Genomic DNA, 15,039 nt, shown 5'->3' on the forward strand with positions numbered 1-15,039 from the left:
TTGGCTGGATTTTAGAGGCAGGATGAAAGGCAGCAGCCGATTGGCTGACACGTTTCCTGAGTAAATGTCTTTTGTTCAGTACAGACAGGCTGTGGCAGGATTGTGGACTAAAAGAGGAGCTAGGCCTTGATCTGTATAGCTAAAACTGAGCTAAATTACTCAACCTCACACAGTCAACCTCTTGTTAAAGATGTTTTACACTTAATTAAAACAAATAATTATTAAAGTGAAATCAGTTTCATTATGTATAAGCACAAGACCTTGAGTCCTGAAATTAAACTTTCCACTGAGAGAAAAAAAAATCTAACTTAAATTATGAATATCAAGTTCATCCATGTTTTTTAGCCTTAATACCTATATTTAGATACATATATGCAGTTAGAGAAGTTCACTCGATTTGTTAATCATTCACTACATTACCTCTAAATCATTCACTAATTCTTACCACATTGATTCTACAACATCATGACACGGGTTGTTTACAACCTAGTTGTTTCTTGAAGTACATTGCTGTAAAGTGTGATTTTACTCTAACAAAAGTATTTTGTATGTCTTACAATAATCTAACGGAGCAAAACATTTTTTTGGCTACATTTTGGGGACTGTTGTGGTCGTTAATCAAACTATAATGAGAGAGACTTAAAGTAAGCATGAAATGGAAGTTGCTATAAGTTGCTATGCTATACAGCTTCTCGAACAAGACAAAAAGTATGGAGGGACTTGATTTTGTCCATTGGCTATTGATTAATACGGATGGTTGTAGTTTGCTATTGCTGTGATGATGTCATGTGAGTGACAGGTTGCGCTGAAAAACACAGGAAGTGTCATGTCATTGCAAGGGGGAGAGAAAGTTATTTTTATTAAAGGTTACAAAGGCACATGAATTAGAAAAAAAGGTTGTGCACAGGTAAATAGTTTATAATAAATACTGCAATATTCCATAAAAAATAGGTAGGTTTTGATTTCATGGTGACTTTAAGGCTGGAATACATTATACATTTTTGCCGAGTAACAGTTGGAAAAGTTAATGCTAGTTGGCGAAGGTCAGAGCCATTCTGCAGTTTTGAGAAAAACTGAAAATCGTATATTATGGACACACTGATTAATTATTTATTTGTATTTTTTATGTCCTGGATTCCGTCCAGTCACAGGATATCAAACTTGTTTGATATTTTGAGCCGGTTTTAGAACACCTTTTGTCTTCATTTGTCATTCGTCTCCTAGCAGCAAGGCGCATGTTTCCACACAAGTTTGTTGTGTTTGGAAAGACTTCCAAAAGTAGTGTGTGATCATCAGATCAATAGTGTACGATGCCCAGTTTTAACAATCATAACTTGGCAAGAATATGATGCCTAAATCTGTTCAGATTTGAAAAGTTGTGTATCGTTTTCAGCTTTAACTCGTCACCACGGTGTCATGAGCTATGTTTTTTTTCTGACAGACCTGAGAGGGTGTGGTCAGTTTATCTAAAACTAGTTAGACTCTAGTTAGACAGGTTCTGATGCACCTTTGAGTGAGTCATCTGCCAGAACACACCCCACCCACACCTGTTGTCTCCTTGCAAAACCAAACTTCTTGTCTTATTATAGAAACAACAAAACGCACATTAGTTTTATAATCTATAAGCGTTAAACATCACTAGATGCTCCATTGTAGGGTTAGGGTTTGAAAATTTGTAAATGATACTGAAAATAATGAATTTATTTACTTAGTATTACTTTTCTTGCCAAGGTTTTCTGGGTGACTTTAGTGCATTATCCTCTTGCTATGGTATTCTGGGTGGCCCTTAAAAGCCCAATTGCTTAGACGAAGGTGTAAGGAAATTAGGGGGTCACTTTCAGCCTAATATTCAAATTGATGGTAAATCAACATGATTTGTTCAATGACTAACTCTTAAAGGGACAGTCCAATTCTGTCATCTGTTTTTTGTCCATACAGTGGAAGTCAATGGTCACCAAAACTGTTTAATTTTCAACATTCATCAAAATATTATGTTCCATGGAAGGTTTGGAAGAACTTGGGTAAACTATCCCTGTAAGTTTTTACATTTATCCTCTCTAAACTTGAATATTTGGTAACATCTTTGTTTCAAGACATACCTTGGATCCTTTCTTCAATGTAAATCTATGGAACAGACAGTCAAGTCTGTCAATTAACAATAATAGCTCAGTATATAGGCTATGTGTTACTCATTAGCATTGATCATGAATTTAATCTGGCAAGGTCACATATCTCTGGTGGAAAGATATATACACCACTCCCAAAAATGGAATCAATGTCTATTTACATTTCATTCAACCCATGACTGTCAAATATCTGTCACATTTTGAGTTTTTAAAATTCAAACACAGTCAAATGACTTGTGTGAGAACTTATTACCAGATATGTCACAGACAGTTCCATTGCAAACCACAGACAAGATTTTAATACCTACATATTTAACAGAATCAGCAGCCCTTTGTAATAATATTACAAACAAATATAATTTTAAATAGACTTACTTACACGATTCTTCAACTAAGAACCTTCATTGAGGTCAGAGGCCTGTAACTTAAGGTCATATCACAGGCTGTCCACTAGAGGAGGATATTCAGCTTTCTGCTCCTCATGTTATCATCCATGCTGAGGACAGCTGTCTGAGACTCCCTGCTGCATTAATAAATCAAAACACATACTGACACAGACACACACTCACACAGCATGGAAGATCTCAAGCCAAAGAAATATTGATGATATGGAGAGTTTTTCCATAGGCATACTGATTACATTCAACTCCAAATCTATAGTATCTTACGATTTTCAGATGAGTCACAACTTTAAAATGCAGTTTGGTTATAAAAAATAAATAAATATATATAAAAATATGCTATATATATAAATATGCTATATATATATATATATATATATATATATATATATATATATATATATATATATATATATATATATATATATATATACTGACTGGCAGCCTGGAAGCCTTTTATCAAACACTTGATTGCCTCAAGGAGCCTTAACCCAAGTGATACAATTTCCTAACCTAGTAGCCTATTAAACAGATGTAATTATTGCACTTTCAATTTCATACTCAATGCTCATTCGTACACTCCTAAAGAGGTGATTTAACCTAATAAATCTTAAAGCACTTCATCTGGAGAGGGGATGGGTGAAAGAAAGAGAGGTTCATGACTGCATGTTTGCAGGTAGAGAATCTATAGATGCAGATGATTGGGGGCTAATCTCCTGTCCTTTTAAAATGCTATCTCCTGTCCTTTCAAAGGGGACAGACAGAGTGAGGGGGTTGGGGGGTAAACCATCTCACACTCTCGGAAGGGGGGAGTCAGATTGTGCTGTGAATTGGGGGAGGGAACAACAACAGGTCTATGGGCCTCTTTCTGGGCTTCTCAAGAATGTTATTGGGGCTCTCTCAGTCTTGTGGTCAAATGCGAATAAGCTCATAACCGACATTTTTCATCTCGTATAGTGTTATTCATCAATATTTAAAATTAAGATTTAAAAAAATACCACTTCGCTGTAACCTGCTGCATTTCCTATCCATTTCCGTCAAATAAACAGTCTACAGATTTTTATTTATTTTTTTATTTTTATTTTTTGCAGCAAAATTGCTTGATGCTTCAGCTTCATGTCTAAGTTTTTTTGGGCAAATGAGACCAGAGGTTGTATAGCAGGGAACTGTCATGACAGGAAACAGCAAGCAATGAGCTAATTACTACTCTCTCTCTTTCTCAGTCTGACTCTCTCTCATTCTCCCCTCCCCCTCCCCCTCCCCCTCCCCTCGTTCCTACCTCCCCTCTCTTTTTCCTTCCCTCCCTCCCTTCCTCCCTCTTTAGCGCTGTCTCCTCCAACAGTTGAAATTCTACACTGGTATGCCTCAGAGATCACCATGGAGACGAGTTCGTTGCTATCTTCCATGTCTGGTCTTCAGAGGGCAGAGCACTTACAGCCTCTGCAGACCACAAGAATACAAGTGCATCCTAAAATGCCGTTTGACCATTCAGTTCTCTTTACATGAATATATATATATATATATATATATATATATATATATATATATATATATATATTACAGAGTGTGAGATCATTATGTGCATCACAGATCTACAAGCCTAGTTTACAGTAAAGCTATCAATGTTTGCTTTGTCATTTATATACAGTTTTGTAGCCTTTTCTTGTGCACATGCAAAAGCGTCAGAAAATAACTTTTCAAATTATTTGGGAATATTTGCACACTTAAAATTGATTTTAAGTGGCATTTTTTACCTTTACAAGAACACATTTCTTTTTAACCATTTAAAACATACTGTAGCTATGCCACCTGGATCAAGCATCATCAATTGTGAAAATGTGAAAAGTGGCGTACGTCAGTGCATCATAAAATCAATCCATATATCATGTCTAGAATATGAAATACTTTATGATTGTACTACAAAATACAATTTGCCACCATAAGTGACAAAAATACCGAAATATTTAAATGTGGAGGCAAAATTTTATAAGCTACTTGAAATATCATCTAGGGTAGTTTTTTCACGTTTGCTGGCAAATTTAACTACTTCGTATTATGCGTATTACATTCTGCTGAATTCTACATTCAACTTATTTGAAACTTGAAGTAACAGTTTTAATTGCTTGTAGATCGTCTGTATTGCGTAATGTATACTTCGTGTGTATGTAGTTATACTATAATGTATACTATAAACTGTGAAATGAGTAGGCCAATATTGTGTATTCTTGTAGCTACATTGTCTTTTACTGTCACTGTACGGGTCTGCAATGTTGGTGGACAACACGAGATTTATGTACATTTAGTAGTGAAAATAAAGTGGTTTGATTTGACAGACAATGAATAAAAAGGTGTGATGCGAACAAATATTCCGATCTCTCGCGAAGCGAATTAATCACACTCAAATATGTAAATAAAGGCTTACGTCAGCCTACTCATTAGGGATACGTGACTGTTATCTGTAGTGGTACTTGGATGACCTAAAAATAAATGCACTATATTTTTTTCTACGATATTGCTACTACTGCCCATCTCCTACTGGATGTCTAGTTTTCGATCTGCAGGGGTTCATGTACTTGTAGTTTCTTTCCTCTTTAGCTCTGTGTGGAATGCTCTGAGAGCCCGGATGGCAGAACGACATTACCCAGAACTCCCCGCGCGCATGGTTCAGGCAGGCTTCTTTAAGCTTTGGGAGTGTTTCCCATTTAAACAAACATAGCTAATGCTGAAGATGGCGGATGCGTAGAAGTGGCTTAAAGAAACTGGAGTGTTTCACGGGATACATTTACACAGGTAAGTGAACCGAAACACTTCATCGCGATCGTAAATGGAGACATTTAACCAATTGTTGTGTTCGTGAAACAATGTTACGTGATGCCGGTTATTCAGAAGTACATTCTTGTCCACGGTGAGGATCTTGCCACCTAGTTATTCTGCCTTTGAGACAATAATCGTAGTAACACAGTGTTGCCAGATACAACATACTCCAGCATGTTTGTTTACTTTTCACAACAGGATCCGTTTTGTATTCTTCTGCGACCATAACATTTTGTTATTAATCCACGCATTTTAACACTGTTTTCCTAAGTTGGTGAACATTTTGAAGAGGTTTGAATCTTGTCTGAATCTTTTGAGATGAACTACAATTCAAAATAATTAAGTTTCTTAATTTACTGTAATATTGCGGTTGTTGGTTTATATAATTTTGAGATTATTACCATAATCAATAGATTTTTTTCCTTTGTTTTAAATCTTTGATCAGCAGCAAGTTTGTTTACCAGTTTGTGGATCACCTGATAGTTTACTTAACTTACATGAGCTGAAGTTAGTTTGCTTAAGCATAACATATTCTTAACCCTTTATCTGTCACTATCACAAATACATATTTTTATAAATTCTTCCAACTTTTTTTCTTTCTGATTTTTCTTGAAAAACTTATTGACCTCAAACGATCTGTTCAGATGTATTGCGTGATGTTATGTTTTGTTATGTTATGAGGATGTTTTGTTGCTTTTGCTCTCAGTTCAATATGAAGTTCAAATAACTCAAACAACAAGATGGTTTCCTGGTTAATGACACTGAGGGTGGAGATAAAATTATCATAGTTCAGCAATGAACAAATCAAAGCTAGGCATTATTTACAGTGTTTTTATGCTTTTACTTTTCTGCCTACCAAACTGTGCTGTATTAATCAGTTGACAAAACAGTTCAAGGGTTAATACAATTAAAATCAGTTGACCACTTTAGTGATGCACAAGTCAGCAGGATAACTCTTATCTTTTAGATTTTGTATTTTTTGTTTTTGTTTTGCTTATTTATGGTGACAAAGTGTGGTGTAGGTTGTACCTGCTGTACTAGACACTTAAATTATGTCTGTGTCTCAAACTCCAGTGATCTCCACCCATACATTATTGTTAGACATGGCAGACACGTTTGGAACGTGTACATTGTGAACGTAGGAACATGAACGATTCTTATCAGAGTCATCAGACACTATTTTTAACACTCCCATTCTTTGCACTTTGCAATGTTAATTGCAATGATTTAGCCTGAGGTATTCAGTGCACTGCAGCGCTACTAGAAAGTTTGATGTTCTTCTGAATTCAAAGCGATTCACATTTTGTAGTGATCCAAATGCTGCAGTTTGTGAGCTAGGAGGCTTTGACCACATCCCAACGTTTCAAAAATATTCACTGGCCATTTATAGAAACATCACAGAACCCCATTTGTAGGACCAACGTTTCCCTGAAATCCACATGCACTCATTTTGACATATATAGACGCTTTGAAATTTACTTTTGGTTATTATTTGCACACTGAATGCACAGGTAAATAGCGTGCTTGCACTGTTTAATAACATGTTGTTAGAACCATAACTGATTTGTTTTTATTGCTTCTACAGTGTAATAGGTAATCTTCCTGATAATTAATGTTATTAAATTTCAAAGATGGGTCTGCAGCCTTTTTAGCCTGTACTAGTGCAGTTATTCACGGCTTAATAATAGTTTAATATGAGTGTGTATTTTTGAAACATTTCCGTGGATGCATGAGAACAGAACATGCGTTATGCTCAGCGTTGTATGTTGGTGCTCACACGCTACGGGACCCACGGATGCCCTGACTGCGTGTGGGAAAAGACCCTCTGAACTCTTCCTCACACTAGTCGCAGGCAGCCCCCCTCCTTCCCCCTTTATCTGTTCCTTTCTCCGCAGCTCCCTCTCTCTCACACGCCGAGCGTCAGGCTGCATTAACTATGAATCAATCTTGTGTTGAACACTTTGACTGCAGATGGGGTTAAGAATTAAAGGATGCATAGATTCTCTGTCCTCATCCATTTGTTAGCTCTTGCTCTATAACTCATTAACTCGGACTCTCTCAGGGGGAGAAAAAAATGCTTGTGCTAAAGTTTTCCCATGATTTTTGAAGGACCATCTGAGTTTTGATTTGAACATCTTTTTCTTATTTTGATTTCATTGTTGTGGCTCAAGGAATAGTTAACCCCAAAAAAGCTTTTTAATTTTAGTTTTAGGAAAATGATTACGTCTTCAGCTTATTTGATTTCAGTTAGCTTTATTTCAATTAAAGGAAACAATTTTATTTTAATAGTTTTAGTAAACTGTAAAAACGCTGGTCAGTTATTTGAACTCATAGCAGTCGATTCAGTCAAATGATCTGACTTAGACGAATAATTCAGTCACGCGTTTCAGAGAAGAATGACTTCGCAAAGTTACTTCGAAAGACTTGCGCAAAAGTCTTATGAGCCATGTTAATTAATTTTATATATATATATATATATATATGTATATATTAGGGATGCACCGATATGAACATTTTGGCCGATACCATTAACCGATAATTCTTTAAGCCAATAAACGGTACATTGACCGATAAATCACAATCCAAATTTTTATATAATTTTTGAGAGCCTGATTACAAAAACACAAGTTTCCCATTAAAAGCCATGTCCCAAGCCCACAATTATAATGTTCTCATTATAATTTTATGTGGCACTTAACTGTGTTTTCCTTTTTGAAGTGATTCCTATCATATTTCTAGCAATTCAAAACCATCATGGCGAACAGTGCGCATCTGAAGCGTCTTAGCTGTAGGAAATAATCTATTATTTGTCAGCTTTAATATATCGGCCAAATTTTCTTTTCAGGGCGGAGAACGCAAACATTAAAAATGACCATATATCGGCCGATATATCGTGCCCTAATCCAGCCCCATTCACTTCCATAATTTGGAAAAGAGCGACTAGAATATTCATGCAAAATCCAGCTTTTGTGTTCAACTGAAGACAGAAGTTAAATATGAAGGTTATTTTCATTCTTCGTTTAACTATTCCATAATGTCTAATCTATTATAGATGTTCGTTTTTGGACATATATTTTGTGGCTTTCTTCTTGGATCACAGGAGGTTTGACTAGCGAAACAGCAGAATGACTAATGTGCTTCCCGTCACCTTTCTGACACTTATCTGATCGGCCTAGCTCATTTAGCATTTTTCAGTCCTCGATACATGAAGAAGCTGAAATGCTGCCGTTCTCTGAGCGCGACGTGTGAGTGAAAGAAGGAAAACAGTGTGGTTGTGGGTGATGGTTATTTTCACAGCAGGGAAAATGGTCCAGTTAATATCAAGTATCTGTGTGTTTGTTTCAAATGTAAGATTAATGGTGGGGGGGGGGGGGGGGGGGGGGGGGGTGTATAGTGTTGCTCCAAGGCGCTTGTGTTGGTGGCAGTGGGTTGAAACAAAAGCTTGATTGTTGCACTAATTGAAATGTGATACCTGTTACTTGCGATGGCTTTTTGCTCTGAGTAGTTAAAGGTGTTGGTGCAGGCTGGTTATTTTAGCCCTGTAAACTTTTAATATGTGTGGCGAGGTTGACTCGCATCTCGTGATGAACCGCTTGGAACCTTCAGGATATTAATGATTTACTGCACCTCAACGATCCTCCACGAAAACATTTTCATACGTAACTCTTCTGGATTTAGAGCTCACGGGCATAATTTACGATGCTAATTTGTAGACCGCTGTAAAGTTTCCAGTTTGCTAACTAGAGAAACAAGCATAAAAGTAAATTTAGTACTTCTCAATGCACTCCAGAGACAGTAATGCGTTTAATTTCTTTCGGTCTTTGTTTACTCAGTTAATAAACAACATTTTGTAAACTTTCTCCCTTCACTCTTTAGACACAGATCAAGAGCTCAACTGTGAAGGTTTGTTTGTTGTATGTCAAAATTTCTGTGCGAATCACTTGGAAACTTATGAGTCATAATTAAGAGTCTCTGCATGGCATCTGCAAGCGAGTGTCGTCGTGTGCTCCGGATACATTTTACAGCTCCCTTCAGTGTCCTATAGCACAAGTCGAATTTAAGAGGAATTTGTAAGTTGCATCCAGCTGTGGCTGCTTGTGTAAAGCTGTGTTGCCATGACGACACTCCTGCACGACTGGCTCAAGGTCGTTCGGGCGGTGACGTCGAGCTGGATGTGCCTGGCGACGGCGTGTGCTCGATATGCACACATACGCGGAAGGAAGCTCTCTGCAGTACTGTGGGTGTCTGAAAGTGAAACTTGGAAATGTATGCAAACACGTTCTGTGCATGAAGACTTTCTCTTGAGAGGGTGAAAGGGCTTGAGGAGGAAAATATAGTGTTTGGTTTTTTATTTACTCATTGCTGTCGTACTTAATTTGTTGAATTTTCCAGCCCAGTTTCGGATTTCTCCACGATCCGTCATTGTTTTCCTGTTTTTGCTGTCAAAAGCAGATAGAAAGAGGGGGGTGGGGTTTAAAAAATGAAAAGTGCACACTCCTGTTTTTTTTCCTCTAATTTTTTGGCTTTCTCACCCTTTGCTGAAGAATGCTCGTAAAATGGGCTCACCTGAATGAACCCACGGGAGGGTAAAGCCCTGGTCTGGTCTTGTTACCATTGTAAAAAGTTAGCAAGACTTGGTGTGTGTTTGTGTTGTGTTTAGGGCCCTGTTGTATAATAGTAGAGAAAAGTTTTAAGTCACGAGGTAAATGTTACCAGATGCGTTCTTCGGCAGTTGAGCCTAGAGGAAGGAGAGGGGGAGAGAGAGAGGGAGAGAGAGAGAGAGAGAGAGAGAGAAGTCGATAGAAAGAGAGAAAGTCAACTTTGGATGAACTTCTCAACTGCTTAGCGGCCACCTTGTTTTCATTTTGCCAGCATCCCCAGCCCCCAATTTGACGAAAGGTTTGTGGAGAGTTAGTCAGAATTCCACACTTACAAAACTCCACTGTATTGCAGGAGTTCAAACTACAGCCGAACTGAATTACTGTTGAATATTTACTCTACAATTAAAGAATTAGTTTAGCAAAATGAATATTCTGTCATTGTTTACTAGTCTTCATGTTTTTCCAAACCTGTGAATTGTTTTTTTTTTAACAGTGAAAAGCAAAAGAAGATATTTTGAAGAATGTTGAAAGTCGTGCACCAAAATTCCAATTTGTCAGTGACACCAAGCTCCATTTGTTGTCACTTGACCAATGACAATGTGCCACCTTTAAAAGATTCCTTTAAATGAGTCGATAATGACTTTTTTCTTCTGTGGAAAAAAAACAAATAAATAAACAAACAAACAAAAATGATATTTGTCAATACAATGAAAGACAGTGGGGTCAATGTTGTCTGACTTTCTTTTAAGTGTTCTACGGAGTCAGTAAATTATTTAAAATTTTGGGGTAAAATATTCCTTTAAAATAGCTAAATAGACCGATTTATCAGTCTCTCACTACTCAGTGTCTTATTTTATGCTTCATGAATTTTTTTTAACCAAGGACTTTTTCTGGGTGAGCTGACTTGTGAGTAACTCTACATTACTCCAGGTGAGAGTTTTGTTTTAGAGCAGCTGAGGGTTATGTGGACATACAGTCTTCATACACAAGTAATTAAAGTTTTCAGCCTTTGAATATCACTACTGATTTATGTAAGTGATCTCTAAACATAAACTGTGCCTTTCCTCTTCTTTCTTCTTACATTCCCCTTTACAACTCTATGCTTACCTTTTCCTGTGTTTAGTAACTCCACCTCACCTCTTGGACCCCCCTGCTTGTACCTCTATGGATGGGATGCATGAACTATCGTTCATACACTGCGGATCAAAGTTTGGGGTCAATAATAAAAAATAAAATATATATTTATCTTTTATTTTCGTGCTTAACAAAGAAGTACATATAGTAAGTAACACATAACTACGTGACCTTAAAATAAAGTAACGATAACAAGAAAACTTTGAGCTTTTTTAAAATTTAGAAAACAAACCGGTTGCTTTCTGACGTCTCTGGAGCGCGCCGCAAAAATAAACTGAAATTCAGTGTATAGTAGGGCTGGGGCGGTATGGATTTTTTCTAACCGTGGTTGAAAAGCAAGATTTTCCCACGGTATGGTGGTAAACCACTTTAAATTTTTTATTTAATCTAGTCGATTATATGAAACGTTAACAGCATGAGTAAGATAGAATCATAAGATGGGTCAGACACGATTTTGACCACTTTATTAAGTTTTGTTTTGTAGAAAGACTTTCTTTAAATTAAATTTTGTTTTGTATAAATTGTACCTTAATTTTAATCACGGTTTCATTAACTAATTGCCTGGAATTAATAAAGAAGCAAATGTAGCAGACATATAATCAGGAGGACGTGGAACCGCCGGTGCGGTCTCTTGCGCGTGAACTGGAGCTCGTCTCATAAATGAACCGAAACTCGGCGTAGGCTTGGCCTAAATGTCTACTTTTAAATAAAATTCAAAACGAAATGATAAAATATTAGGCTACAGTAGCCTAGTCAGGTGAGGTCAGGTTTGCCGATGTGCGTTCTAAGCTTTACTTATTTATATTTATTCCTGTGCGCTGATCCGAGACGGAGTTCACTGCTGATATTCTGGGGATACAACATAGCCAATATACTACGGACTTTAGCCTTTAAATATCTTTGCTGCATTGGATCAGTGTTCTTTCTAGAACAGCCAAGAGCTTTCTAGCCTCGCGGCAGCAGCGCCTCGCATCGCTCATAGACCTTAAAACAGTCAGCAAAAAACGTTGATGCAGGTGGATGGTGGACAGATGATGAGTTCTGTGATGCGGTTGCGGATGAAATAATAATAGCACATCTGCGCATCTCTAATACTAATGGAATGTTATTATGTGTCATGGAACATTGCGCTCCTCAACTCGCGAAAAGTCGGATTTGCTCCATCTTTTGATAAGTTTTGTTTAGAAAACCTTGAATCCATGTAAGACACAATATCATTAGAATCAATGAATCCATGTCATTAGACACAACGTGCAGGACAATATTTTTTTTTTTTTTTTTTGCGGTGATGACGGTGACGAGCTCAGACCCGCGGTTGGAGTCACGTGACCGTGGTATTGCAGTGATGCGGGAACCATCCCAGTCCTAGTGTATAGGCTACTTGCCCCACAGAAGTGTGAAATATATCTATAGAAAGCTTGAAATGTCTACTTTTAAAGAACCAATTTTGATCAAAAACAAATACTCTCTGATTATGTAATCTGTGTGTATTTAAAGGCGCATTTCTCTCTACAACAGAGATGAGAGTCCATATCACTTCATCTTTGCAGCCTACATGGACACAGGAAACACTAGTTTATTTATAAACAATGCTATTTTTTCCAGCACATTCATAATCATTACTTTTGCCAGTGCTTTGCTGCAAGCTTTATGCATGCGCTGGAACGTGGAATAGGCTATATATTATGACCCCCCTCCCCCAGTATATATTTAAGTAATTAAATTAATATAAACGTGCGATTAGTCGACCAATGGGTTAAATTAATGACTACTAGTGGATTCGAAAAATCTTTAATCAGCCCTAATATTTTCTGATAATTTAGTCAAACAAAAGGTTATATCCATAATGAATTAGTTGTAGGTTATAAATAATATTACAATTATACTATATTATACATTATAAACATGGCTGAATGCGCCATGTTATGGAAGCACCTCACTGCAACACCATTGGAGAGGAACTATTTTTTTTATGTCTACCTTCATACCGCGAGGCTTATTTGCATCCAAGGTTGATGCACCCTTCTTTTGCTCACTGTATTTCCATATAGGCTTCATCTTTCTTTGTTCCTGAGGAGCGTCATAATCTCTCTGTCTCAGGCCGATAATCTGATGATGTTGAAGGGACAACGCCGAATAGGATTTTGGCATTGCAGTGATTAAATCAAAGGTAGAATACAAGCTTGTGATAAAAAACAGGTATGCTGTGTCTTCGCAGCTTTGCAGCAGAGCAGATGCACCTCATGCGTCTGCCTCTACAAAAAAAGATGGCACCAGGTGGGGAAAGCAACGGTCTGTCCCTTTAATCACATCATTTATGTTTTAATTAGCCATTGTCGCAGCCATCCTGTGCTTTCGGGACCGGTCACACACCTGAGACACACGTGCGACTCATCAAAGAGCATGACAGACGGAACGGACACCACAGTCTGCGTTCTACGGTTGACCAATATGGCTAAAATGCATATTTGCATTGAATATATTGGCGCTTTCAGAATTGGTATCAATCTCAGTCTGGATTAGGATTCTGGATTTAGGTGTTATGCTACGGGATGTAGGGGGGTCTTTTCGGTTGGGAATGGATTTCATTCTACTGGATATAGTCCAAGACCGTGTGGTAAAGCAGATTACATCCTGGTCTCTCTGCTGTCTGTCTGCCTGTCACCATGGCTTCACTCGTGTTTATGGCCTGTTGTCAAGGTGACGAGGCCAGTCGTGGGCGGGGACAGCTCTCCTCGACGTGGAAAAGATGATGGGCGTCCTCTTCCCTTTAGGAGGTCCATCTATCCAGTGTACTATTAATAGAGCAGCCTGCAATTGCATTGGCCTTTTGTCATTACTAAATTTTAATTAAACTTGAGTTATGTATACATAGACTGCCATGGTCTTGTATATCATACAGTGTATCATACTATATTGGTGTGAGCTGCTTTACCTTTCACTCTTTGTGGTTGCAAACTACGTTACAAAACCCTGATGCCAAAAACACAGGTTGACACTGTTTGGATGATCTATTACATTAATTTCACATCTTGACATTTTGTCATTTTTTTCAGAGGCATTTCAGTGGGTGGACTAATCCAATCTTTTTGTCTTTAGCATGGAGTACAGACACTGAAGTTGATGACAAATGGTAAACATTTTACAGGAAGTGTCCCAAAGGAGCTTGTTGCGACTGCTTGTACAATATTTGATATGAAGGGAGGTGCCACCATTGACTTTTGTAAGATGTTTGTTTCGGAGCCTAGCAGTTACAGCCTAGCAATTAGCGCACATGTGACATGCTATGCACATGCTATGACACACATTCAGCAATGTTGGGTTTCTTAAAGCGCTTACAGTCGCACATGCTATGCTTAGTCCCTGTCCCTTGTTTTTCTAGCTTTTATCAGTCAATCAACTGATAATTGGCAATTGGCTTTGAGACAATTTTGTTAACTAAAAATGTAAACCATAAATAACCTTAATTTATTAAAACTGAAATAGAATAAATTAAACTATATATATATATATATATATATATATATATATATATATAATAGTTTGTAAAACTAATCCATATGAATTGAGCAATTTAGTGAATAAAAGCCTAAATTCAATCTGTTTATCATATAAGCTGATCGTGTCTCTTCAGAAAACTGGACTAAACCGCTCAATTCATAGATTAGTTTTACGATCTCTTAATGAACTTCTGAAGTGTCAGAGTGGTAGTTCTGTAGCTGTCAATGAAGGAACAGAAAGCTCTCAGATTTCATCAAAAAGATCTTCATTTGTGTTCCAAAGATGAACAAAAGTCTTACGGGTTTGGAACGCCATGAGGATGAGTAATTAATTCTCAGACAGAATTGTAATTTTTGGGTGAACTAATCCTTAAACTATATCATATGATATAAATATGAGAAAAAAAATCATACAGAGGCATTTTTGCCCTAATATTTTGAATTTTAGGGGCCTTCTAACTGC

At 37.3% G+C, this 15,039-nt stretch overlaps 1 protein-coding gene across 2 annotated transcripts in view; it reads left to right on the forward strand.

The window, feature by feature from the left end:
- The first annotated feature begins 5,216 nt into the window (after nt 1-5,216).
- The window catches only part of ncoa3 (nuclear receptor coactivator 3), a 44,805-nt gene continuing 34,982 nt past the window's right edge, over nt 5,217-15,039 (forward strand). For both annotated transcript variants that reach the window (XM_077203190.1, XM_077203189.1), the window contains exon 1: nt 5,217-5,317. The gene's annotated coding sequence lies outside the window, so the exon portion shown is untranslated. The remainder of the gene's footprint in view (nt 5,318-15,039) is intronic.

Source organism: Siphateles boraxobius, unplaced genomic scaffold, assembly GCF_051911475.1.
Source record: "Siphateles boraxobius isolate OS27281-9 unplaced genomic scaffold, OSU_SipBor_1 5, whole genome shotgun sequence".
Lineage (NCBI taxonomy): Eukaryota > Metazoa > Chordata > Actinopteri > Cypriniformes > Leuciscidae > Siphateles > Siphateles boraxobius.